This window comes from Sus scrofa, chromosome 13 (assembly GCF_000003025.6).
Source record: "Sus scrofa isolate TJ Tabasco breed Duroc chromosome 13, Sscrofa11.1, whole genome shotgun sequence".
NCBI lineage: Eukaryota > Metazoa > Chordata > Mammalia > Artiodactyla > Suidae > Sus > Sus scrofa.
Window position 1 is genome coordinate 122,609,147 of NC_010455.5, and position 26,884 is coordinate 122,636,030.

General features: G+C 45.6%; 1 long non-coding RNA gene across 2 annotated transcripts in view; it reads left to right on the forward strand.

Moving 5' to 3' along the window:
* LOC110256376 overlaps positions 1 to 26,884 on the forward strand; it is a 109,354-nt gene that overhangs the window by 51,475 nt on the left and 30,995 nt on the right. For both annotated transcript variants that reach the window (XR_002337774.1, XR_002337775.1), the window contains exon 3: positions 6,080 to 6,127. This is a non-coding gene — a long non-coding RNA (uncharacterized LOC110256376). The remainder of the gene's footprint in view (positions 1 to 6,079; positions 6,128 to 26,884) is intronic.

Below are 26,884 nucleotides of genomic sequence, written 5' to 3' on the forward strand. Positions count from 1 at the left end.
TTAAAAGAAATTCAGATATGTCATGGACTAGAATGCAAAATTCTCATGAATTTTTAAGAGAAAACAGAAGACTTCAAAGAGAGCTTGGGTGTGCTGGCAGGAGCTTCGGGCTATGCGGTCCCTGGGGGGAACTGAAGGCATTTCTTTTGTCTGCTGTTGGTGTACTTCAGCAGGAACGTTTGAGAAGCACTGATTTTATTAAAATGTTTTGATCCCAGCATTAAAATAATTAGGCATATTTCAAGAAGGGTGGCAGGGGCTTGGAAGACAGGTTGGACAGGGCAGGGACTGAGAGCAGGAGATCAGATCAGACAGTTGCAATAAAATCTCAGGAGACATGAAGGGCTTAGGGGCTGCCTGGCTCTCAGACCCCAGCTCTTCACTTCAGGCCTTTTTGGAGGGGGCCTGACTGAGAGATGCCCCACCCCAAAGCCACTCCTTTTAAGGGGCTCATCGATTAGACTAGGATGGCTGGCCAGGGAGGCTGTAGCAGAAGCAGTTAAGGGAGACCCTGGGGCTGGGCTAGAAGCTGGCCCCACAGAGAACTTTGGGCCCTGGCCACCTCACCCATGCTGCCCAGTGAACACCTTCCAGCCCAGCAGGTTTATTAGCTCATCTCCCAGAGGGTACCACAAGGCAAGTGGTTGGACCAGTGATTCTTTAGGGTAGGGGTGAGGGGAGTGCCTGTCTTGTGGCAGTGTTCTGCTGTCTTATGCTGGTGGGCAGTGCCATTGGACCCAGCATGGTGGCCAACAGCTGATGGTCAAGAAAAACTCAAAGGGAGGTAGGAGGGAATAAGACATCTCAGCTTAGGACTACTACTGCGCTCTGCTTCTCCTTATCATCAGTAGATGGAGCCCACCTTACTTAGCCAGATTCTCCTTTTGGATGGGTGACATTTTTAGGTAGTTTAGAATTTAACTCTTGAAGCATAATTTTTAAAACATTAAAAAATGTCTTAGTGCTTTGGTTTTCCCCCTCATTTTAGAAGGGATTGTTTTTGGTAGAGCAGTGAGAAAATCCTGACCATCAAAAAGAAGAAAACCAAAAAAAACACCTAGAATTCCACTACCCAAAGGTAACCACAGTAAACAAATACCCTGGTGTGTATATTCCCCCAATTTTTCTAAGCATTTACTTTTTTTTTTAAAAAATGGTGTCATCTTGTATACTCTGCTTTATTTATGCCATATATATATATTTCTTCACTTACTGTGAGTCTCTCACACTAATGAATATTTTTCTATAATGTAATTATCTGTGATTGAAAATATTCCACAGACTGCATGTCACCTTTAATGTCTCTTGTTATATATTTTGGTTGTTTCCAGATTTTCATTATTAAATACAATGTGATGAACTTGTTTGTGGCTAAATCTTTCACAAGGCAATATTACAAATAATTTATATCTTATAAATAACTGTTTCATTGCAGAAAAGTAGAAGCACTGATTTTGGGTAAAATGTTTTGAAGTTAAGACATGAAAAAAATTGAGCACCTGTAATCCTACCATGAGGAAATTGCATCTGTTTACTGTTCAGGACCTATCCTTACAGATTTTATTCTGCACATATATTAATATCTACACACAAATACATGTACCAAATAAAGCCTATAAGTCTGGTATAGATAACATTTTTATTAAAATGACATTTTATTATTGCATTGGCATTTTATTATTGGCAACCTGCTTTTCCTTCTTAATATATACTGGCTATCCTTGTCATTAAACAGCGTACAATATTATTTTATTGTTTTCTAATAATACATGATATAATACACATTTATTTATCCTATTGTTTATTTGAGCTTTTCCTGGAGTATTCGTCTTTTTATTTTTGCAAGAGGTCTTTAAATATTAAGGCTATTTAATTCTTTGTCATAGTGCAGGTATCTTTTCTGGATCATTATTTTTCCTTGAGGCTTGTTTAAGGTAAGGTTTTTTCCACTTTGTTTTGTAATTATAGAAATAAAACATGACTGTTGTACACAATTTAGAAAATATAGATAAAAAGAAAAATAATTAAAATGCAATGGCCCTAAATCTTCCCAGTTAGAGATAACTCCTATTAATTTTTAGAGTGTGTCTTTCTAGATTTTCCTATCTCCCAAGATTATGGAAATTATTATAAAAGAATATGACCGTATAGATACATGATTTTTTAAAAAAGAAAATTGACCTTATTCTGTATGTATTTCTATGACCTAATTTATGTACTAAATTTATTTAGAAAATCTTTCATGTCAACACAAGTGAATCTGCACAATTATGTATTAATCTCACTTTATTTACTTATTTATTTTTTTGTCTTTTGTCTTTTTTAGGGCATACCCACAGCATATGGAGGTTCCCAGGCTAGGGGTCTAATCGGAGCTGTAGCTGCCAGCCTAGCCACAGCCACAGCAACGCCAGATCCAAGCTGCATCTGCGACCTATACCAGAGTTCACAGCAACACCAGATCCTTAACCTACTGAGCGAGGCCAGTGATCAAACCTGCAACCTAATCGTTCCTAGTTGGATTCGTTTCCGCTGCGCCACGCCGGGAATGCCTCATCTCACTTTAAAAACAGACAATACTTTCACACAGTTCAAAAATAAAAATGATGTAAGAAGTACAGATTGAGAATTTTTGCTTGCACCCATGTCCCTCTTCACTTGGTTTCCTAATTTCCTGTAGGCCACTACTGTTAATAGAGCACACCTTTCTGAAAATAAAGGCAAGCGCAATTTGCTTTTATATATATGCCTCAATCTTTCTTATGAAGGAGTTGGCACACTGTATACGTTATTAGGCACTGTGCTTAAGAAAACAAAAAAACACAAAACCTTGGAGTTCCCATCGTGGCACAGAGGAAATGAATCTGACTAGGAACCATGAGGTTGCAGGTTTGATCCCTGGCCTCACTCAGTCGGTTCAGGATCTGGAGTTGCCCGTGAGCTGTGGTGTAGGTCGCAGACTCGGCTCGGATCCCGAATTGCTATTGCTGTGGCTGTGGCTTAGGCAGGCAGCTGTAGCTCGGATTAGACCCCTAGCCTGGGAACCTCCATATGCTGTTGATGCAGCCCTAAAAAGCAAAACAGAAAAACCCAATAGTAGGTAGTGGAGACTTTTTCACATCAGTACATAGAGAGCTTCCTGACATATTATAGTGTGAATGGATAATAATATCTAACCAGTTCCATGTCATTGGACATTTGGGTTATTTCCAGTCTTTTGCTGTTATATGCAGTGTTATAGTACATACAAATATCATTTCTGTATGTGTACATATATATTTTCAGGAAAAATTCAGAGGGTGGGATTGATGAGCCAAGGGGTAGATATATTAATAACATTAATAGAAAGTGCCAAATTGCCCTTCATAGGGGTGTACCATTTACTGTTCCTACCAGCAATGTATGAGGATGCCTCTTTCTCTATGACTTCCCCCAATTAGGTATATTTTGGATTCTTACAAATCTAATAGGTGAAAAGTGGGTATATCATTGCAACTATAATGTGCACTCATTATTACTATTCTTTTATTATTATTCTTTTGTTAATATTTTATTCTTTTATATACTTAAAAGCCATCTGTATTTCTTTTTTCTGAAAAAGATTTTTTTTTCTGTTGGGTAATTGGTCTCCTTGATTTAGAGAAACAAATTATGTGTTAGAGTGATTGACTCTTTGTAAAATGAGTTGCAGTTTTTTCTTCCAGTTAGTCATTTGTTTTTTGTTTTTGCTTTGCTTATGGTGCTTTAGCCATACAGGAGTTTTAAGCTTTTTGTATAGATATATTTATCAGTCTTTTATTTCATAACTTCTGGGTTTTAAATCAATTAGAAAGGCTTTCATTTGTCCAAGATTATAAAGGAGTTCTAATATTCTTCTGGTAATTTTATGGTTTTATTTTGTGCATTTAAATCTTTGATTCAATTGATGCCTATCCTGGTGACTGTGAAATACTGGTCTAGCCTCTGTCTTTTTCCAGGTAACTCAACACCATTTATTAAAGTCTGTCTTTGCCTCACTGATTTGGTGTTTATTATACACCAAATTCTTGTATATATCTAGATATGTTTCTGGCCTTTATTCTATTCCATTGGCCTGTTTGTCTCTACAGCATCATTTCTGCAAAATATTGCTTCTTATGTATATAGCATAATTTATTTGACTAATTCATTTCTGTTAAACATGTAGGTTGCTTCTAGTTTTTCAACATTCCAAAGAGGGCCTCAATGAAAATCCTTACACATATTAGAAAAGGTTTGCATGTGTGTAGTAGATCAGTTCTTTCCTTTGGATAATTTTTCATACGTGGAGTGACTGGGTCAAAAGGTATGTGCCTTCCTAGGCTTTTTTCATGCATGTTACCAAAATGCCTTCCAGAAAGATTGTACCAGTTTACACTCTCTCCAACAGTGTATGCATGCTGATTTCCCCTCACCCAGTCCAACCCTCAGTATTATCATTCTTTTTAATCATTGCCAATCTGATCACGAAAAAAAAAAAAAAAGTCTTTCATTGCTGTTTTAATTTGCCTTTCTTTGAATGCTGGTGAGGTTGAATATTTTTTCAATTTATGGTGGTTTTTGATGTACAGAAGTTTTTAATTTTTAATGTAGTCAAATCTATCAATCTTTTCCTCTATGGTTTCTGCTTTTGTTGACATGTTTAGAAAGTCCTTCCCCATCGTAAGATTGTAAAATATCCACTTATATTTTCTTCTAGTACCTTTATGGTTTCATTTCCATCCTTATCCATCTGGTATTCATTCTGATGAATGGTGTGAGCTGGGAAAGAACTTGTATTATTTATTTATTTATTTATTTCCCAAATGGATTCCTTATTCTTTCATCGCTGTTAAGAAGCGTGTTTGTGTGTGTGTGTATAACTATTCCTAGAATGAACATCTTGAATAGCTGGATCTTGGGGGTAATCCAGCTCTAGCCTTTGGGTCATCATTAGACATATCAGCCACACTAAACAGGCAAATACGGCACTTCCCAGCACATGTGGTCTTTTAAGGACTGAGTGACATTTGACATTCAAATCCCAGCACTGCAACTCAATGCTTGTGCAACTTTGAGCGAGCCCATCCATGATCCTCTTTGAGTCTTGGTTTCTTCAACTGTAAGATGGGGTAATAATACTTATTCCCTTTGGACTGACTGTAGCCCACCCGCCTCCCTCTTCCATCTAGTGATTGTCTCAGGCCCTTACTGTAACTAGGATATGCAGTGGGGGTGGGGGGAGGAGTGGGGGTGTGTGTGCTGTTTGCCTTTTATAGGCTTTCTATCTTTGCAGTTGTGCTCAGACTCTCATTTGTTACGTCTTGCTGCTTTTAGTGTCTTTTCATTAGCAGCCTTTCTCTCCTCTTCTAAATATGTGGCTTTTAATCATATACCAGCTAGGAAACCAGACAACTGGATTGTTAGAAGTGTATATAAATTAAGAGTAACTGGGGTCTAGCGAGGGCTTGAGGACATCTCCTCCTCTTGTATAACGTAGCGGTTCTCAACCCTGGCTGCACATTAGCATCACCTGGGGAGTTTCGAAAGCACATCCACGCCTGGGTCCTACCCCAGACCAATTAAATCAGAATCTCTGTAGTGGGGCCCAGGTCTGGGTGTGCACCGAAGCTCTGCAGTTGATTCTCACGTGCACGCAGGGCTGGGAACCATTGGTTGAGCACACTGGCTTTGTGAGATCTGTATTCACACTCAGTGGACTTCCCTCCAGTTCTCTCCCCACCCAAAAGTGCCCCAAGTTGTAGAGGTCGTTCTACAGAACAAGAAGGCCAGGTAGCAGAGATGTCAGGGGGTGTTCTGGAGGCTGGGGCTTTGCTGCAGAGAGCAGTGCCACCTCCCAGGCCTCTGTTATCCTGCAGATCACAGACCTTTGAACATTTGGAAATAGTGTTGGCAGTTTATCTTCAGAAAAGCAGAGCCATCTCTGTCTCCTCCCTGATGCCACTCCTCCTGCCTCTAGGGGCTCTCCTGAGGAGAAAAAAACCTCGAGAAAAATAGCTTTAGTTATTCCTATTTTGTTGATTTGTGTATTTTTTCTCTTTTTCCCTTCTCTGTCCCCCAGAACACATGCAGATGATTCCTGATGAGCCACATGTGGTTCCCAGCTTTGGTGAGTCTGTTCTACCCACAGAGGGAGCCACTCTCTCCCAAAGGCAGGCTCACCCCTACCAATGATTGGTGGACCCCCTTTGTCACCTGGCAAAATAGCTCTAGCCCATGGATGGATCCCAACATTAAGTTTACAAGATCAGCCTTCTTCTTCCCAAGTTCTGATAACCTGGTTGAGGGCTTAGCCCATGGTCTAGGTGTCTCACCTCCTTCACCTAAAACTAGGGCTTCCCTGGTTCCACTAACATGGGGAAATATTACTACCTTTTCTAATGAATTAAAACCAACTCCTCCAGGCTTACCAGTGAAGGGAGACTCTGTGGAAAGAGGTGACTGGAGTTTTTGCCTTGGGATTTCTCACTCATTACTGGCAATAGTCAGTGGCCCCACCCACCGGCCCAGGGCAGTGGAGACGGGCAGAATCCCTCAGACCAGGAGGTTGGGGATACCAAGAGAAATAAACAGAGAAGGGCAACATGACTTCATATAATCTCATTTATGAGATATGACTTGACCATGAGAGCTTGGGGTCCATTCTGTCCTAGTGTGAGTTTATCTCTGTGGAGTCAATACCATCATAGCAACTCTGAGAAGCCTGGACAGCTGCCCTCTTGAAAGTTCAGGTGCATCTGCCAAAATAGTGAAGACAAGGAGATGAGGGTCCTCCTTCTCTCTGGTGCAGCCATCTGAATTCCAGTTTCCTATCTGAGGAGATGCCTTTTCCTGGGATGGTTGAAGCTATTGCTCCTTTTTATGGGAAATAGGAACTCAGATTCAAGTAAGGTTCTGACGGTCATCACGGCAGCATATAGGATGGAAAGGGGTGGCGTGCACCGGCTCACCTCAATGACTTGACTGGTTTTGCCAGAGGTGTTGTTTATACCCTGAAAGACAATGGTTTTTCTTCAGATAGGTTCAGAGGGACACATAGCATTGTGAAACCCTCTGGTGTTGAGTCACGATGGAGCCACAGGTGAGCAAACTGTGATGATGTGATTTTCAAAGGGGTCCCAGTTGTTGTCTGGGGGCCTGTCCGTTTGCTGAGACTTTTTCTCTACCTGGAAGTCTGTGTGACGTAGCTTTGCCTAACATGGTGATTTCTTCTTCATCCCTTGTGCATCAGGAAACAGTCTTACCCCTTGGCCTTGACTGCAATATAGCAGGATGCAACAGAACGCTGGGGTCAGAACATGGAATGCTGATAGATTTCCCTAATGTTGTCTGTCTGGTCTGTGTTCCTGGAGGTTATATGGCTATCATCCTGCATTCCTTATGGGTTGGGTAACCCCATAAACTCTGGCCCACTGATCCTCAGTGGAGGCAGTGCTGCCCCCTAGAGGTATTTTAGAAATACATGGTGGATTTATGTTTGTTACTTGGTTGCTTGGGGCACTGGGGAAGAGGAAGAGAGGGGGCCAGACTTCCTGCCTTAGATGAAGCAGTTTTGTCTGACGATTTGTCCTGCACTTCATGGGACATTTGAATGCCCCTGACATTCATATAGGTAGAAAATCTGTGTTGGTCTGAGCCTAGAACCTAATTCCAATTTGTATATAGACTCAAATTATTTTTTGCATAGTTTTAACATACACTGAATTTTTCATGAATGCTCCTATCATATAAATCGAGAGAATACTGTATTTTACCTTTACTGGGAGTTGTTCACCATTTCAGAAAACCGCAATATGAACAGCAAACTCCTCAGTGTATTTGAATTGCCAAAATAACACACCTCTATTCATCTGCATTCGTACATGTCTGTATGAATATATAGCACTTGTTTAGTCTTGTTTCAGAACATCAAATATAAAGAAAGTACCCATAATGTTACAGTCAATAATGTTTTATTGCTCTCAAATCAAAGTTATTCATTTTAAGTAGGTATAATTGTCTTATATCTTCTTGTGTAGTTATGCTCAAACATTTATAGATTAAAATGCATATTATTTTATAAATTATATCCTTGTAGTTCTTTATCTTATAGTTAAGGCAGTATATTGATTCTTTAAAAATTATGTGTGTAGATGGGTCATATGACCTGTAAATTTCACTTCAGGATAGTTGAAGTGGCTTTACAAAATAATTGCTATAAAAAGGGAGCATTGGATCTGATAGAATTGGAATGCACTGCTCTCAGCAACATCCTGGAGAATATTTTGTTTTATCTAATTTTCACAACAGCTCTACAAGCTGGGACCTATTATGCCTACCCTTTTGCATAGGAGGCAACCGAGTCACAGGGGCACGAGGTAACCTGCTCAAGGGCACATATCTAGAAAAGGGGGGAGTCAGGATTCTAGAGGCCTCTCATGAGACCAGGTCACTATTCTGCCTTCTACCCATCGTGTTTGGCCTCTCTCCCATGATTTGTCCAGGTGCCTAGAGCCTTTCTACCTGAAAGCCCATCCTCTGACCTTGTTCGGCCTTTTACAGAGCCCAGTAGGACTCAGACTGGAAGAAAAAAATGACTTTTTCCTTTTGGATGAAATTTCAATAGAGTATATCAAAGGGATTGGGGAAATAACTATTAAAATAATAATAATAATAAATCATTTTATAAAATTATAAAAAACATTTCAATATTTCAATAAATCAAAGGGAAGTACTTTGCGTAGAGCAGAGTCTCAATAAACTTTGTTGAATGAATGAGTGAATGATTAGGTAGGGTGGTGCTTGGTCCTTTGGAAAAGCCCCTGGACTTTCAGTAATTTAAGGCGATGTAAGTTTCGCAGTTGTGGACATCAGGTTTGAAGGGCTCCCAGCTCAAAGATGGAGACCTCCATTGTCTCCCTGAGGCTGAGGAAAGGCTGGCCACTCTCTTTCCCAGGAAATATAGCTATCCGAAACAGGAGTCAGCACATCTCCCTCACTCCTTCCCCTTGCTCACTGACTGGGCCTCAGGTCCTGGATGTGGGGTATTCTTTAAATAGTGGCCTTTCCTTGGGCCCTTGCCTGTGATCTAACTGATGCTGGCCCAGGGGATGCCAGCTCCTACAGTGGGTACCACAAAGAGATACTGCCCTGTGTTTCCTATATATCTTTGACAGTTCTCACTCTGAGCTCCTGCTTCTTTCCTTCATTCAGTAAATGTTTTCTGAGGGCTTGCTTTGTGCCAGATACTGGGATACAGGGATGAGCAACAACACATGGTCCTTATTCTCCAGTGACTCAGATTTAGGACAGAGGACTGGCTTTTGCAATAAAGTATGGAAAGAGCTGTGACAAAGGAATATACAGAGGCTCTGGGAGCCCAAGGGGAGAGGCAGCTGACCCAGACTGGGAAGAAGAGGGAACCCCCAGCTTAGTCCCAAGGAAAGCCTACGCTTTAGCAAAGACAAAGGATGACTCCTTTAGTCAGGGTCCCAACAGGGAAGGATGAGCCACTAAGTAAGGATAACTTGAGGAGGGTTTGTGTATAAAGGGGTTATTTACAGAGGTGTGGGTAGGAGATGAGGGAACATTACAAGATATCACAGAAACCCAGGCTAGCAGCAGCCACAAGGCCAGAAGAAAGGGGAGGTGGAGCTCCTGTTCTCTGGAAGAGACAGTTGTAGAGAACAGGCTGGCTTGAGAAAAGGAGTGACCCTCTGTCTGGGGGCCTGATATGACTACACAGGGAGGGCCATAGGCAAACCCCAACCAGAAGCCACAGGGCTCTGGAGTTTGTTTGTGTGATCCATACGGGGCAGCCTCTGGGGCACCATGCAGGGCAGAGAGTGAATCTGGAGGGGCCAGCAGATCAATTCAGCTCCCTGGTTAGGGAAGGCCTGGAGGTATGGGACAGCATGTATGTTGGGGAAATGTTTCTTCATGGCTGGTGTATGGAGTAAACTGTTTCAGGAGAGTTCTGTCATGAAAGACCTTGCCTGTCTTTCTGAGGAATTTGAAAATGTATCCTAAAGGCAAGGGAGCACTGAAAGATCTTAGGCAGGAGGTGACCTGACTAGATTTGTGTTTTTATTTTTATTTTTATTTTTTTTTGTCTTTTCTAGAGCCGCAGCTGCAGCATATGGAGGTTCCCAGGCTGGGATCTAATTGGAGCTGCAGCTGCCAGCCTACACCACAGCCACAGCAATGCAGGATCCAAGCCACGTCTGCGACCTACACCACAGCTCACGGCAACACCGGGTTCTTAACCCACTGAGCGAGGCCTAGTTGTATTCGTTAACCACTGAGCCCCAACAGGAACTCCAGATTTGTGTTTTTAAACGGCCCCTCTAGCCCTGGTGTGCAGATGATCTGGAGGTACGATTCTAGATTAGAGATGGTAAGGCCTGAAGGCAACGGCCGTGAGAAAGAAAGAAGTGGATGGATTTTAGGAAGTTTTAGGAAGTAGACTCAAAATGTAATCAAGGTTTGGAGGGGGAGTGGTCAAGGGAAGGCCCTGGGTTTTGGCTTTAAAGCTTGAATGGGTTGGCCGTCCTGCTACTGCTGCCTGGGCTTTGCTTTCTGCATTAAGGAGAAGACTTAGATTGGCCCTTATTCTCAGGACCTTAAGCTTCCAAGGGGGCTTTGGGAGGGCTTCCTGGTCATGCAGCAGGTTGGTCTCATCTTGGCTGTTCCGAGAGCAGACCAAAGTGGAGAGCAGAAGAAGGCACCTTTTGCTGCCCACCCCCCAACCCTCCTGGGGACCTCTGGAGCCAGGACCTGCTCCCCTCCACCCCCCTGCCCCTTTCCATATGGAGAGAGGATGTGTTTTCTTTTAACGTGCTTCACTGCAGGGGCAAATGAGGCCCAGCTGAAGGGAGAGAGCCAGCAGTGACGGCAGAGCAAGGGCTCCACAAGCTGGGGTCCTGTCATCCCCAGTTTCCTTCCCCTGCTTTTCTGAAGGCTTCGGTCCCCATAGGCTCATATTTCATCACTCGCAGCTCCGAAGAACCTGCTATCCAGTAACAGGTCCCATTCCTTGGAGTTCTCTGCCCAGAAATCTGGAATAATTTTCTTTTGTTTTAGAGGGAAATGCTGAGGTAGTTCTTTCAAGTCCTAAGAACTTGGGTCGTCATGGCAACCCATGAGGGTGGGGTGGGCCAGGTGGGGGCCTTCTTAGCAGCCTTTCGTTTCAAATGCCAGATTAAAGGAAAAGCTTCTTTGGAGTTTGCCTCATTAAGACATAGCCGGGTGCGGGCTTGCTGGATGATTTTCTGGTTCATCATTTTACACATTCCATTTTGCCTACATTTTCTCACCTGATGGACAGTCTTCTGGGATTTCTCCCTGAGAATTTTGGCTCGCTCCCTTCCCCCCAAATTTCAGCTCGTCCCTGGCAAGAGAGTTGGCACGAGTGTTTCCTTTGTTCTATCTGGGGCCTTGTCCTGTAAGCCCCTTACTTACAATGAGACTGCCGCTTAAAAAAAAAAAAAAAAAAGGTAACGTGCTTACTGAGGTTTTGTTCAGTCTCTGGAAGGAAAGATGGTCATTGAACAGCTGTTTCGGTCCACACTACACTTTTGGCTCAGGATCCTTCTCCCACTTTGACCTGGGCCAAGGACTGGGGGAGTCCAGTGCCCTCTCTGGCTCGGGGCAGAGGCAGGGGGAGAGGGGGGTCTTCCACCTGCTGTCTAGGGGATTCTAGGAGAAAATAAAGGGAGAAATGTTTAACCCAGGGGCCGAACTCAAGTATTTTTTTTTCTTCTAAACTGAACTGTAAATCCTGGCTTGAAATGACTTTAGAATTCTCCTTCAGGTGGGACCAGCATCCCCACTCCACCCCAGTCCAAACCTTCTTCCCCAGCAGGGAATTTCAATTCAGACCCGCAAAATAGACTCAAATTGCTCAGTCGACTAAAGCGTTTCCCACACTTAGTCACCAAGTCTTGTCATTTACTTCTTCATTGTGTCTCCTAGATTCACCTAGTTGTTAATGTTCTTATTAGCAACAGCCCCATTTCTTAAATATTACTGAGAGCCAAGATTTCCACGTGTCACCAAAAACCTTGTGAAGCAGGTACCGTTCTTTTCTTCTTCTTCTTCCTCCTCTTCCTCTTCTTCTTTTCCCCAAATTTGTCTTTTTTCCCCTTTTTCTTTTTAGGGCTGCACCTGCAGCCTATGGAGGTTGCCAGGCTAGGGATCGATCGGAGCTGCAGTTGCCGGCCGACACCACAGTCACAACAACTTGGGATCCAAGCAGCATCTGTGACCTACACCACAACTCACAGCAACACCAGATCCTTAATCCACTGAGCGAGGCCAGGGATCGAGGCTGGGTTCGTTACCCCTGAGCCACAATAGGAACTCCTCATTCTTTTCATCTTAGAGAGAAAGGAACTGAAGACCCCCAAAGGCTAACTTGTCCAGAGCCAAAGAGCTGGTCAGAGGTGGAGTCGGGTCTGTCTGTTGCTCTTCCCTCCATGACACAGTCTAGCGCCTCAGCTGCCACCCCACTTTCCTCCCCTCTCACTAGACCATGGCAAGCACTCCTGCCCAGGCTCCACACCTCATTTCCTGAATGCAGCCACTGAATGATTTTCCTAAAGCCCCCCTTTCATTGTTCCCTGGTAAGCTCACTTTTAGGGTGTAGAGACCACTGCTGTCTTATTCACTGGGGTGTCTATGGGATTCAGCCCACAGAAAGTACACAGTCACTGCTCACTTATTTAAGTACAGAATCAATGAAAGAGATCTCTGTCCTCCACAGGTCCTCCCCTACTCTCTCTTTTTGGGTCCCTCCAAGCTGGACCCACAGCTGCCCTCTGCCATCAGACTTACCAGCCAGTCCCGTTCAGGCAGGTGGCATATGATCAGACGATGTGAGCGTGTTTACAAGGTACATGCCTATGGTGCTCCCATTGCTCTGGTTGCTTCTGCTTCTGCTTCTGCTTCTGCAGGGAGAAAGTATTCCTATTACAATAGTTCCAAGATCTGGGGATGAGTCCTGGGTCCCCAAATGGCCCCTGGGCCCCATCTGCCTTCCCTCGTATTAACCTCATTCATAGAGTAGCTGTTTACTAAGCAGCTGCTGGGGTGGGCCCCCTGCATATGTTATCTCATTTAATTGCCAGGACCTCAAAGGCAGATTCTGGTGTCTCCATCTTACAGATGAGGAAAGTGAGGTTTAAGTCACTTGCTAAAGGACTCAGACACTGGAGGAGGGACTTGAGCAGGGGCTGATCTGTGGTTGGAGCCTTGGTGATTTTTCCTTTTACTGCCCTTCCTCACAGGAGCCAGTCTTCTGCCATGTTCTACCCATCAAACCTCTAAATCCCTCCTCAATTTCTGGGAACCTGACAACCTCAGGAGCTAATAATCATAGTAAGAACAGGTATAATTATGTGAGTGTTGTCTATATAGGCCAGAAGCTCCACAAATGACTTTATTTAATTTTCATCCCTAAAAAGTAGGTGCTGTGATTTTTTTTTTTTTTTAATAGGGCTACATCCATGGTATATGGAAGTTCCCAGGCTAGGAGTTGAATTGGAGCTATAAGTGCTGGCCTAACCACAACCACAGCAACGCAGGATCCAAGCCTCTTCTGCGACCTACACCACAGCCCACAGCAACTCCAGATCCTTAGCCCACTGAGCAAGGCCAGGTAGCGAACCTGTGTCCTCATGGATACTAGTCGGCTTTGTTACCACTGAGCCACGATGGGAACTCAGGTGCTATGATTTTTTTTAATTTAATTTTTGGGAGTTCCCATCATGGATCAGAGGAAACAAATCTGATTAGTATGAGGATGCAGGTTTTCGATCCCTGGCCTTGCTCAGTGGATTAAAGATCAGGCATTGCTGTGAGCTGTGGTGTAGGTCGCAGACACGCCTCAGATCCTGAGTTGCTGTGGCTGGTGTAGGCTGGCATCTATAGCTTCAGTTTGACCCCTAGCCTGGGAACCTCCATATGCCTCGGGTGCAGCCCTTAAAAAAAAAATAATAATTTTTATCTTATATTGGCGTATAGTTGATTTACAATGTTGTGTTAGTTTCGGGTGTACAGCAAAGTGATTCAGTTATACATATACATACATCCATTCTGTTTTCAGATTCTTTTCCCATGTAGGTTCTCACAGAATACTGAGTAAGAGTTCTCTTTGCTATACTGTATGTCCTTGTTGATTATTTATTTTATATGTAGTAGTATGTAGATGTTAATTCCAAACTCCTAATTTGTCCCTTCCTACCACATTTCCCCTTTGGTAACCATAAGTTTGTTTTATAAGTCAGTGAATCTGTTTCTGTTTTATACATAAGTTCATTTGTGTCATTTTTAAAGATACCGCATATAAATGATATCATAATGTTTGTCTTTGATTTACTTCACTTGGTATGATGATTTCTAGATCCATCCATGTTGCTGCAAATGGCACTATTTCATTCTTTTTTATGGCTGAGTAGTATTTCATTGTGTGTATGTACTATATCTTCCTTATCCATTCCTATGTCAATGGACATCTAGGTTGTTTCCATGTCTTGCCTCTTGTAAATAGTGCTGCTATGAACATTGAGGAGCATATATCTTTTCAAATTATGGTTTTCTCTGAATAGATGCCTGGGAGTGGGTTTACTGGATCATATGTTAGTTCTAGTTTTATGGTTTTAAGGACCTCCATACTGTTCTCCGTCGTAGTTATACCAATGCACATTTCCACCAAGAGTGTGTGTGTATGTGTGTGGGGGGGTCCTCTTTCTCCACACCCTTTCCAGCATTTTTGTTTGTAGACTTTCATTTATTTTTATTTTTTATTTTATTTTATTTTTTGTCCTTTGTCCCTTTAGGGCTGCACCCACGGCACATGGAGGTTCCCAGGCTAGGGGTCCAATCCGAGCTGCAGCTGCCGGCCTACACCACAGCCACAGCAACGTGGGATCCGAGCCGCGTCTGCAACCTACACCACAGCTCACGGCAACGCCAGATCCCTAACCCACTGAGCAAGGCCAGGGATGGAACCCACAACCTCATGGTTCCTAGTCTGATTCGTTAACCACTGAGCCACGACGGGAATTCCTGTTTGTAGACTTTTAATGATGGCCATTCTGACCGGTGTGAGAGGAAACCTCATTGCAGTTTTGACATGCATTTCTCTAATAATTACCGATGTTGCGCATCTTTTCAAGTGCTTTTTGGCAAGTAGGTGCCTTCATTATCTCTACTTTATAGATAAGAAAACTGAGAGATTGTCACCTCCAATGTCTGATAGCTACTCAGGGGAGGAAGCTAAGATTCAAACCAGGTGTGTCTGAGTCCAAAGCTCATATTCTTTACTACTCCTGCCAAAGCCGTCTGACGGCAAATGAGGCCCTGACAGTTCTCTACATCTCTCGCTGCACCCCACTTCTAGCTGAGGTCCCACCACCTAGAACCTGGCTGCCACTGCCTTCTGGCCTCTGGACTTCTGCTTCTCTCGCTAGCCTTCCAGGTTAACCTGAACTAAGCCACGTTCACCTGCCCCTCTGCTGTGCCGTGCACATCTGGTCACCCCTGCAGCCAAGTCAGTTCCTTTGGCCCAGCTTCCTCCCTGCCCTTGCCTGTGTGGGAGGGTCCCTGTGTGATTCCCAGCACCTGCCATCCATCCCCCATGAACTCAAGGGGCCATGATACCCTCTATAATACCCTCGTGGTTTTCTAAGGTGGCCCAAGTGAGTCTCAGGTCCTCTGCCTGGCTTCCTGGGCAATGTGTATCTCCCCTGCTTCTCTCCACCAGTGACAGCCTCTTCTCTGTGGCCCTTCACATTCTGGGCCAGTCCTTATGTATGGCCGAGCCTGGCTCAGGGCCTCCTCAGCATTGTGGCTGGGGCCCCTTGCTGGCTCCCGGCTCCCTGCTGACCTGCTGAGTGGTCCTGCCCTGCTCTGCTACTCGATGCCAGAGTCTGTCTACATTGAACTCCCGCCCCTTGTCTCCCTCTGATCCCCAAGCAGTGCATGTGCCTAAGCCCCAGGTCCTGGCTTGCCCAGTCACCTCTTTCTCCCCACTGGATGGGATATCATCTAGCCTTTTTTCCCCAGCATCTTCCAACTCAGACTCTGCTTCACTCAGAGCCGAATCACTCACTCAACTGAGAATAAAAGCTGGGGGCCCATAGGCAGGACATGGTGGGGGGCACTGAATCCTCCCGGCTGCCCCCACTCCCCAGACCCATGGTCCCACACTCACACCTGCACCCTCTGTGCCTGGCTTTGCTGCTCTGCTTGCTTCCTACTACGACAGCAGATCGCCCCTCCCCTCTCCCACCTCACTAAAGGCCTCATGTGCTCTGACGCCAACTCAGAGGACGGTAAGCCAGGGCTTTCCAGTGTTCTCCGCACACAAAGAAAAAGCAAAGTGGGGTAAATGGAGTGATGGCTGGCAGCCAAGGAAGAGCCTGCCAGGAGGTCCAGACACCCCAGGCTTGGCCCCAAGGGCTAACGGGATGGATGAGACTCTGCTCACCTGGAACCCATTCTGCCGAGCAGCTCTCCTGTAAGCCATAGCAATAAACAGTAATAGCTCCCTTTTATCAAATGATTAAAACGTGCCAGCTGGTGTGTTAGGCATTTAGCTCCGTCTCCTCTGGTCCTGCACTGCAGGTAATCATTATCCCCATTTTACAGATGAGGCCCAAGGCTCAGAGGCAGTCGGCAGCTTGCCCTGAGCTTTGCTTCTCTGAGCATCTCCCGTGCTTAAGGACCCCTCCGGCATTCTTTTTTCCTCCTTCTGTGCCCATTCTGCAAGGACACGGGAGCTCTTTGAGAGCAGGGCTGTGTCTGATTCCTGTCGGCCCTCACACAGGGGGTGCTGCCTGTTCCCCAGCTCCTTCTAGGAAGCCCCAGGATTCTTAGGCTCAGCTCTTGCTGCCGCACCAAAGGAATAAACCCAAATGCCTTCCCTGAGGGAGGGCCGACCCCGTATCTGGGAAGGGTGTTTGGGAAGAGGGGCCAAGCTGCCACCAAGAGGCTTGGTGACTGTGGACATATGGCAGTGAGATGTTTCCAAGTCAAAGGCTGCAGGAGTCTCTGTTTCTTTGCTCCTCCTCTCAGGGCATCTGCTCACACTCACGTCCCTGGTCATGGCCTCGGGCGATCTTCCCCACTTCAGGTATTGAGAAAGCTCAGGTGTCTCTCTCAAGATCCCATCTGCATACCCAGATCCCTGTGGGGACCTCTGGCAATCCTTGAGGGAGAGGATCAGGGAATTCAGAAGTGGCTCCTGTTGCCACACTCCTGTCTCCATTCTCTCCTGTGTAATAGACGGTGTTAGGTCCGTGTGAATTGCTGAGCTGGTCCAGCCTCTCCATTTATTGATGGTGAAGCCAAGGCCCGAAGAGACGAGTGTTTCCTACCAGGTCCCACTAGAAGAAGAGGCAGAAATGCTTGGACTCCTGGGCGTGCTCTTCCCACAGGTTACACTGTTTCCGCATCAATGCAGTCACCGAGGTGCTGCCGCCCAATCCGGAGGTCGCTGACTTTTCTCAGTTGTTTCTCGGTGGGAGGACTTTGTGCCTCCCTTATTGGCGCATGGGGAAGGGAGGGTAAAACCATCAGGGGACAGACATTCAGAGGTGCCCACATGGGTCCTCTCGAGCCCTTGCAACTTTGCAAAATGGCAGGCTGGGCCACTCGTGTGCACTGTTGCCCATGCTCCCTCTCTCCCTGATGTCTGGAAGCTTGGTGGGAGGGCAGTTGCCTCCCATTGAGGATCCTGGTTGCTATGGGCCCATCAGGGTCACAGACCTTCTGCTGAATAGAAGTCTGTGCTCTTTGGCCGAGTGAGGGCGTGGCTCTTCCCCAGCCTGGCAGGACCAGTAGGGTTAACCGGGAGCTGCCCTCCTCCTCGTCGTCGGCACCATTTCTTCCAGAGGGAAGGAGCGAGCTCTCTGCCATCTACATATTTTCAGCTGAGTTATATTTTTGCATAAAGTAAACTTAGCAAACAGAGAACACAGTGAGAATATATTTGGCTTTGAAGCGTCAGTGTTCTGACAGGCATTTCCTATTAGCTATCTCTGAGCCGACCAGCCCGGCTGGGTTTTGCTTAAGTGGCATAATTCTCCTGCCGTGGAGACAGCTCATTCATTAGTCATTCCAAAAGCCAAATACAAAATATCCTTCCCTAAGCCAACTCCACCAACCAGCCCCGCAGCCCGCAGCCCGGGCGGAACAATGAAACTGTGGGGCTTACCGGCCCAGCAGAGGTCAGCCTGGGAGCCACCCAGCTGCAGCCCTGGAGGACAGAGGACTACTCTGGCCTGAACCCTTCATTCCCTCTGGAACAGGAAGGACACCTCTTCCTCTGGCTTGCAGAGGCCTGGAGTGCCTTTTGGAGGATGGGTTCCATCCCATCTCACTACTGAGTCACTTGCGACAGTTCGAGGCCCTGGGTGAATACACTCCATTTGGTTTATGAGCTTTTAGGTCCTAGAAGCTAAAGGTACTTGTTCTAAGAGGAAGCAGCGGAATGTGTCCTTTCCTGCTTGGGTCTCTCAGCTGAACTTAGCCCTTCCTTGACTGGCATCCCGTGTGTTCTCTTTTAATCCCTGCGCGGTGAGGGTTCGTGCCCCCATTTTACAGATGAGTAAACTGAAGCTCAGAGAAGTGAAGTGATTTGCCAGAAGTCACACAGCCAGGGTTTGAGCCTGTTAGGCTCCAAAATGCATCTTTGGACCTCTCTGTCAGGAAGTCTCCCTTGGGGTAACGATCTGAGTTGAAAAATAAAAATACACATGGAAGGGAAGATCTCCTTTTCTCAGCTGTGAAAGAACGAACAATGCCACTGTATTCCGGGCAGGGTGGGCTGAAAAGGCAACCAGGGGAAAGCAGGGAAGCCATGCTGTTCTCAAAGGAAGGCTGGAGTTCCCGTCATGGCTCAGTGGTTAACGAACCTAAGATCCATGAGGACGAGGGTTCAATCCCTGGCCTCGCTCAGTGGGTTAAGGTTCCAGCATTGCCATGAGCTGTGGTGTAGGTCACAGATGTGGCTTGGATCTGCTGTTGCTGTGGCTGTGGTGTAGGACAGCGGTTGTAGCTCCGATTCAACCCCTAGCCTGGGAACCTCCATGTGCCGTGGGTGTAGCCCTAAAAAGACAAAAATAAAAAATAAAATAAAAGGGAAGGCGGAAAACACTTGAGGTGGGAGTTGGTTGGGGGAAGGGGTAGTTCTGATGGAGGCAGAGCTTCATCTGAGGTGGGCCCTGAGCTGGGACCAGAGCAGGGACAAGGAAGTGGTTGTTGTGGTTCCATTGCCCTGCTGGGGGTTCCACACATGCCCCATTGAATGGGCCATCTGACAAAGCCTGAGCAAGCAGAATGCCAAGTGGTAAAGGCTCCACTCACACCCAGTAACGAGGGGAACACCAGAGAAGCACTGAGAAAGTTCCTGTGCAGAGGCAAAGAGCTGGAGGTTGTGGCCACAGCTGGCAGTTGGTGTCAGACTCCCCAGAGGGCCTAATTAGCGCTCCAGGTGGACAAACACATTCACAGGTGCCCAGGCCAATCGGGAGGTGGGGCGGGGAAGGGGTGGGCAAACAGGCTGATTCAGAGGTAGAACGTGTATACGTGAGCGCTAGGTTCCCAAAGCCGACCTCCAAAGCCAGAATTCCTGAGTGGTGCCCTCCTTAGCCTGGCATTAGACGGTCCTCAGGCTTGCCTCAACTCACCTCGGTAGTATCATCTCCCACTCTCCCCTTTGTCCCTTCACTCCCTGTCTCTAACTATTTGTTATTTCTAAACACTCATAATGCTTTTATTCTATACTCTTCCACAGGCTATTTTCTCTGCACGCACTTCAACTCTCCCATTCATAGTTCTCACCTAGCAAACTCCTACTCACCCTTCAAAACCCTGCCTAAATGTATCAGGAAGCCTTCTCCTCCTCCCCCGGGATAAATTTTCACTGTGTTCCTGTCCTCTCTTTTCTACAACTCTAGTAAATCACTGATTCCAGTGCACTGGTGGGGATCCTGTCCTATTTTATCTCTGGGTTCCCAGGACCCAGTGGCGAGCTGGCATGTAGGAAATGCTCCATCAGTTGATAAAGCAGCACAGCCTCGATGGCTGTGAATTTGAAAACATGTGCCACAGAATCATTGTCCCTCAGATCTGGAAGAAAACATATAGTTGAGGTAAGTAAACCGGTTCTTTGATGTTTGAACACCTCATCTATATTCCCAGACTGATGTAATATACGTACAACCGAATCTAAAACTGGCACGTATGAAGTGCTCAGTGAAGGGTAGCTGACCTTGTTGCTGTTGTTTCTCAGGCACTGAAGATGGACCTAGAAGAGCCCTTAGGAAAAAACACTGATTTGGAATGGATAAGCAATGAGGTCCTGCTGTAGAGCACTGGGAACTATATCTAGTCACTTATGATGGAGCATGATAATGTGAGAAAAAGAAATGTATACATGTATGTGTGACTGGGTCCCCTTGCTGTACAGTAGCAAATTGACAGAACACGGTAAACCAGCTATAATGGAAAAAAATAAAAATCATTAAAAAAAAAAAGGAAAAGAAAAAACACCAAGTCTAGACTTGGAGCTGATGTTTGGGGTCTTAAATAGATCTCAGTATCTTTGTTCAGTCAGGTCAGCCTCTCTAGACCTGTTTCCTCAGCTAGAGTGATGGATACAGAGATCTGATAATTGGTTCCCTTCCAGCTCTAATGAAAAAACCAAAACAAAACCTAGGCAAACCTCCTCAACAGATCTTGGGGACTCCAGCTCTGATCTTCCTGGTGTGACCCCTGATCAGAAGCCAGGGACCCAACCCCGACCTTAATGGCTCTTCTGGGGGTGTGTTCTTTCCTGAGGCAGGACCAATCCTTAGGGAGGCAGAAACTGCTCCTTGCCAAACGCGGCCAGTCATACCCGCTTTGCCATCCCCGAGAAGGAGGGTGACAGTCTGTCATGGAGCTTGTGGCAAAATCCCTCTTCCTCCCCAAATGCCAGCTATGATGAGCTGTGTCCTCACCACGAAACTGCAGGGGTGTGTGCGGGTGAGTCACAGATGCTCAGATCAGATTTATAGAGTGTTTGCGAGGCGGAGTGGTGGGAGGTTTGTGGCTGTCAGAAGCACCCCGATTCCCTTTCCCTACTCCCAGCGGTTGTTGAGACCTTAGGACCCAGGTATTTGGGACACAGACCTATAAGAACCATCCTCAGATGCCACTTGGCTTCCAGGCAGTTCCTTATGCTAGGTCTCTGCCATTCAGAGCAGGCCCCTTGGAGGTGGCAAACAACTCGCCCTCACACCATCATCCCCCCCGCCCCATCCCACTCCACCCAGATCCAGGCCTGACTCTTCTCTCCCTGGTCCCCGCCATCCCCAGGGTGCCTCTAAAGGAATCAGGAGACCTCTCTAGGAGTGGTTGGTCTGAACCTCACACCCCTCGGGGGCCCCAGCTCCACCACCCCCATACCCTAGGCTCACTTTGTGGCTGCTGATGTGAGGCAAGGTGGCAGCCAGTGGTACAGGAGCCCCAGTCTCTCTGGGCTGGGCTCTGGTTCCAAATGCCCCCTCGTGCTCCTTCCCATCCAGTGATGGAGGACCCTGAGCTGCCAATAGGATCTGGGAAAGAGGTGGAGGCCTCTTAGGTGGAGGAGTCCTGGCAGGCAGGCAAGTCCCGACACAGGCACCAGGGCTGCGGCCTTCTGTGAGTCACCTGGGTCCCCGCTGCTTACTGGACAGAGCCAGAATAATGACAATAATAATAGAGATCCCGGTGCTGTTATTAACGCCTACCCTTCCCAGGATGGTATCTCTCCTCCATCCATCTGACAACCCCCAGGGGCAGGGAGAAGCTGATGGCAGAGATTTTATGCCTTGCCTTAAATAGGGGGGAAACTGAGGCCAGAGTTATTCTCTGAGAAGCTGGTAGTCCCAAGAGAAAAACTCTGCCTTCTAAAGTAACCCTGATGTCGGGAGAGTCACCCGGACCCACAATTACTGGGCCTCCTCACTGGCAAGCTCTTGGCTCAGAGAGGGAAAGAATCTGGGGTTTGGGGGGGTTATTTTTATTTTTATTTTTTTAATTCATACAGACTTTCTTCTAATCCTTACTCACAACAGCCTTGGGTGGAAGGGATGATTATTCTCTCCATTTTATAGATGAGGACCCTGAAGTTCAGAGAAGTTAGGTAACTTTCCCATGGTCACACAGCAATGGAGTGGCAGAGTCAGGACTTGAACCCAGTTGGTTTGATTGTGCCTTCCCAGCCTCCTGTGCAGCTATGCCATCTACAGTCAAGAAACTCAAGATCTCCAAGGCTGGCTTCCCAGGCCTGTGGGCCTGGCCTTTCTCCATTGCCTTTCCCCCTTGGACTTGCTCTATCTCAAGATGAGGGCTCTTCCTAGGGTTCCTTGGAGGCTGGCCTTCATTTTCATCTCTGAGCAGCCGTGAAAACATAAAGACTCAACACTTTAATCTGGGGGTCTTAGTGTTTATCTGGTATCCACCACCCACTCAACTTCTACCTACTAGTTATTATAATAACAACATTAACAATTTAGAGAAGCAATGATGATGATCACGGCATTCACAGATTCCCCCATTGGAGGCTGGACATAGATATAGCCTCGGCCTCTTGATTTAAATTTTTTTTTAAGTTTTATTAAAAAGTATAGTTGATTTACAATGTTGTGACAATTTCTGCTGTTCTGATGGACTTCACTTAGCATGATAATTCCTAGGTCCATCCCTGTTGCTACAAATGCCATTATTTCTTTCCTTTTAATGGCTGAGTAATGTTCCATTGTGTATGTGTACCACATCTTCGTGATCCACTCCTCTGTCGATGGACATTTAGGTTGCTTCCATGTCTTGGCTATTGCAAAGAGTGCTGCAATGAACATCGGAGCACATGTGTCTTTTCTTTTTTTTTTTTTTTTTGTCTTTTTGCCATTTCTTGGGCCACTCCCACGGCATATGGAGGTTCCCAGGCTAGGGGTCAAATCGGAGCTGTAGCCACTGGCCTATGCCAGAGCCACAGCAGCGCGGGATCCGAGCCGGGTCTGCAACCTACACCACAGCTCACGGCAACACTGGATCCTTAACCCACTGAGCAAGGCCAGGGATCGAACCCGCAACCTTATGGTTCCTGGTCAGATTCGTTAACCACTGCGCCACGACGGGAACTCCCCACATGTGTCTTTTCAAGTCATGGTTTTCTCTGGATAGATGCCCCGGAGTGGGATTGCTGGATCAAATGGTAGTTCTATGTTTAGTTTTCTGAGCACTCTCCATACTGTTTTCCATAGTAGTTGCACCAATTTACATTCCCACCAACAGTGTAATAGGGTTCTTTTTTCTGCACACCCTCTCCAGCACTTACTGTTTGCAGACTTTTTGATGATGGCCATTCTGACTGGTGAGAAGTGACACCCCGCTGCAAATGTAGTTTTGACTTGCATTTCTCTAATAATTAATGATGTTGAGCATCTTTTTTTTTTTTGCCGTCTGTCTGTTTTCTTTGGAGAATTGTCTGTTTAGATCTTCTTCCCATTTTTCAATTGGGTTTTTTGTTTTTTTGATATAAAGCTCCAGGAGACGTTCGTGTATTTTGGAGATTAATCCCCTGTCGGTTGCTTCACTTGCAAAGATTTTCTGCCATTTGAGGGTTGTCTTTTTTTTTTTTTTTTTTTATGGTTTCCTTTGCTGTGCAAAAGCTTTTAAGTTTAATTAGGTCCCATTGGCTTTTTTTTTTTTTTTTTTTTGTCTTTTTGTCTTTTGTTGTTGTTGTTGTTGCTATTTCTTGGGCCGCTCCCGTGGCATATGGAGGTTCCCAGGCCAGGGGTTGAATCGGAGCTGCAGCCACCGGCCTACGCCAGAGCCACAGCAACTCGGGATCCGAGTCGCGTCTGCAACCTACACCACAGCTCACGGCAACACCGGATCGTTAACCCACTGAGCAAGGGCAGGGACCGAACCCACAACCTCATGGTTCCTAGTCGGATTCGTTAACCACTGCGCCACGACGGGAACTCCTTATTTTTGTTTTTATTTTCATTATTCTAGGAGGTGGATCAAACAAGATATTTCTGTGATTTAAGTCAAATACTGTTCTGCCTGTGTTTTCCTCTAGAAGTATTATAGTAGTATCTGGCCTTACATTTAGGTCCTTAATCCATTTTGAGTTTGTGTATGGTATTAGGGAATGTTCTAATTTCATTCTTTTACATGTAGCTGCCCAGTTTTCCCAGCACCACTTATAGAAGAGCTGTCTTTCTTCCACTGCATGTTCTTGCCCCCTTTGTCATAGATTAGTTGACCAGAGGTGCTTGGGTTTATTTCTGGGCTTTCTATCCTGGTCCACGGATCTCTATATCTGTTTTTGTGCTGGTACCATACTGTTTTGATGACTATAGCTCTGTAGTATAGACTGAAGTCAGGGAGCCTGATTCCTCCAGTTCCATTTTTCTTTTTCAATGTTGCCTTTGGCCTTGCTCTCTTTAAAATTTCAAAATGGTCCTGGAGGAGTTCCCGTCGTGGCTCAGTGGAAACAAATCTGATTAGCATCCATGAGGATGCAAGTTTGATCCCTGGCCTTGCTCAGTGGGTTAAGGCTCCAGTGTTGCTGTGGCTGTGGTGTAGGCTAGCAGCTACTGCTCTGACTCAACCCCTAGCCTGGGAACCTCCATATACCTCAGGTGCAGCCCTAAAAAGACCAAAAAAAAAAGGTCCTGGATTTTGGGAGTCAGGAACATTGGATTCTAGTCTTAGTTCTTGCAGGGATGCTACATGCTATATGGCTGGGTGAGCCCCTAAATCCCTTCGTGCCTCCATCTCCCCCTCAGTAAAATGGGGATAATAATCTTGCAAGATGAAGAGCTTTTAAGCTTCTTGAAAGAATATTATAAGACATTTTTTTTCTTTAACCATCACCACCTCTCATTAAAAAGAACCTTATCTTCCTGCCCCAGGCTCCCACGGCTCTGGCTGCCCAGCCCTTGAAGAGGGTGCTGGGGAGGGTGCTGGGAGGGGGCCGGGGGCAGGGGTTGATCCCTTGGTTGCAGCGAGAGTCTGGCTTTTCCGGCCCTTCTCTTCAACAGCTGCCTCTGCCAAGGCCCTGAAGCTAGAAAAAGCAAGGCCATTGCCTGAGCGCAATAAATGCTTTTATTAGTCCTTTTATTAATGATGGTTGGTATTTGTTGAGAAGCTGGGACAATAGTTATTCCAGTAAGAGGATATTAAGCTCCCGCAGACAGACCCTGTATATCTAACGCTCTCTGGCCCCCCACCCTCCCCCGACGCTACTTTATTACAATGCAGTACACCCCTGGCCTCCTAGCAACTCCAAGAAGAGAGAGGAGGGGTGGGGGAGGTAGGGATAAGCTGATGTCATTAAACACACAGCCCTTTTCAGAGGTTACTTTAAACCAATAGCAGGAAGCTTTTGCTTCCCCCTGGAGAGTTTAGGGAGCCTGTGTGACTTTTGTGCTCTTTTTTTTTTTTTTGCCGCCTCTGGGTTCTTGGCTATTTTACAGCCAGAGCTGCTAGTGATGATTTGGTAAGGGAGGAGGACATCCTTGAACCATTTGTTAAATTTGAGACCATTCCCGTTCTTTGTTTTCAGCCATTTTACATTATTTTTTATTAATAAATATTTATAATGCTAGATGCTGACAGTGTTCTGAGTGCTTCTCAAATATTAATTTATTAAATCCTCATAACAGCCTTATGAAGCCGTTACTATTATTATCTCTTTTTCATAGATGAAGCAATTGAGGCCCAGAGAGGTTAAGTGACTTGCCCAAGGTCACACAGCTAATAAGTAACAGCTCCAGGTTTGAACCTAGGCAGTTGTCTCCACAGTCTGTGCTCTTTATCTGAAATTGAAAGTGAGTCTTAAAAGAACTGGGGAATATTTCCAAAATGCAGCAGCTTTATTACTTTACCAAAAGGAATTAGATACTTTCATGTAAGGCATAGTATAATAAATTATAATAATTCTGAAAATCTGAATGAGTTGAAAGCATGCTTAGAGGTCATGTGATCTAATCCTCTGACGAATGCAAGAATTCTCTCTGCAACATCTCTCATATGTGATCCTCCAACTTTTGCCTATATACCTCTAGTGACAGGGAACTCATCTGGCAGATCATTGGTTTGCACAGTTCTCACTGTTACCAAAGAAAGTTCTTTCCCAGGCTGGACTGAAATTCAGCTCCCTGTAACTTATTCTCATGAATTGGAGAAAAGAAGAAAAAAAGGATGTGTCCATTTTGTGCAGGAAATAGCCCTTAAAGTACTTGAAAAGAGCTTTCCTTTCCCCTTAAATATTTTTTCCTCTTTAGGGTTAAACTTCTTTCTTTTTTTGTGGTCCTCATTTGTTATGATTTCCAGATTCTCCATCTTCCTGTTTCCACCCCTCTGATGACCGGCAGTTTGTCAGTGTTCTTCCTAGAGTGGTGTCAGGAGGAAGCACAATACATCAGGTGTGGCCCAGGAGCACTGAGAAGGGGATCCCCTCCTCTTCTGTACCCACGCTTCCAGTGATGCAGCGTAACTCACTTTGGGTGCTTTGAGAGTCATATTATATATACCCTTGACTCATCTTGAGCTCGCAACCAGTGTGTAACTCTTCTAGCTCCATCTTCCAAATTCTGAGATTATACTGCTGTGCTGGAGTTTGTTTTGGGTTTTGTTGGTTGGTTGGTTTTTTGTGTTTTTTGTTTTGTTTTGTTTTGTTTTTTTTAAGTCCAAGGATAGTAAATTTCGTCTCGTTAAATTCAGTTCCTCTTCCAACCAATCAGGTTGACTTGAACCGTACTCTTTTTTAGCAACTCCCTACCTAATTTTGTATCATCTGAAATTTTGATGAAGATGCTATCTGTGGAAATTCCCATCGTGGCTC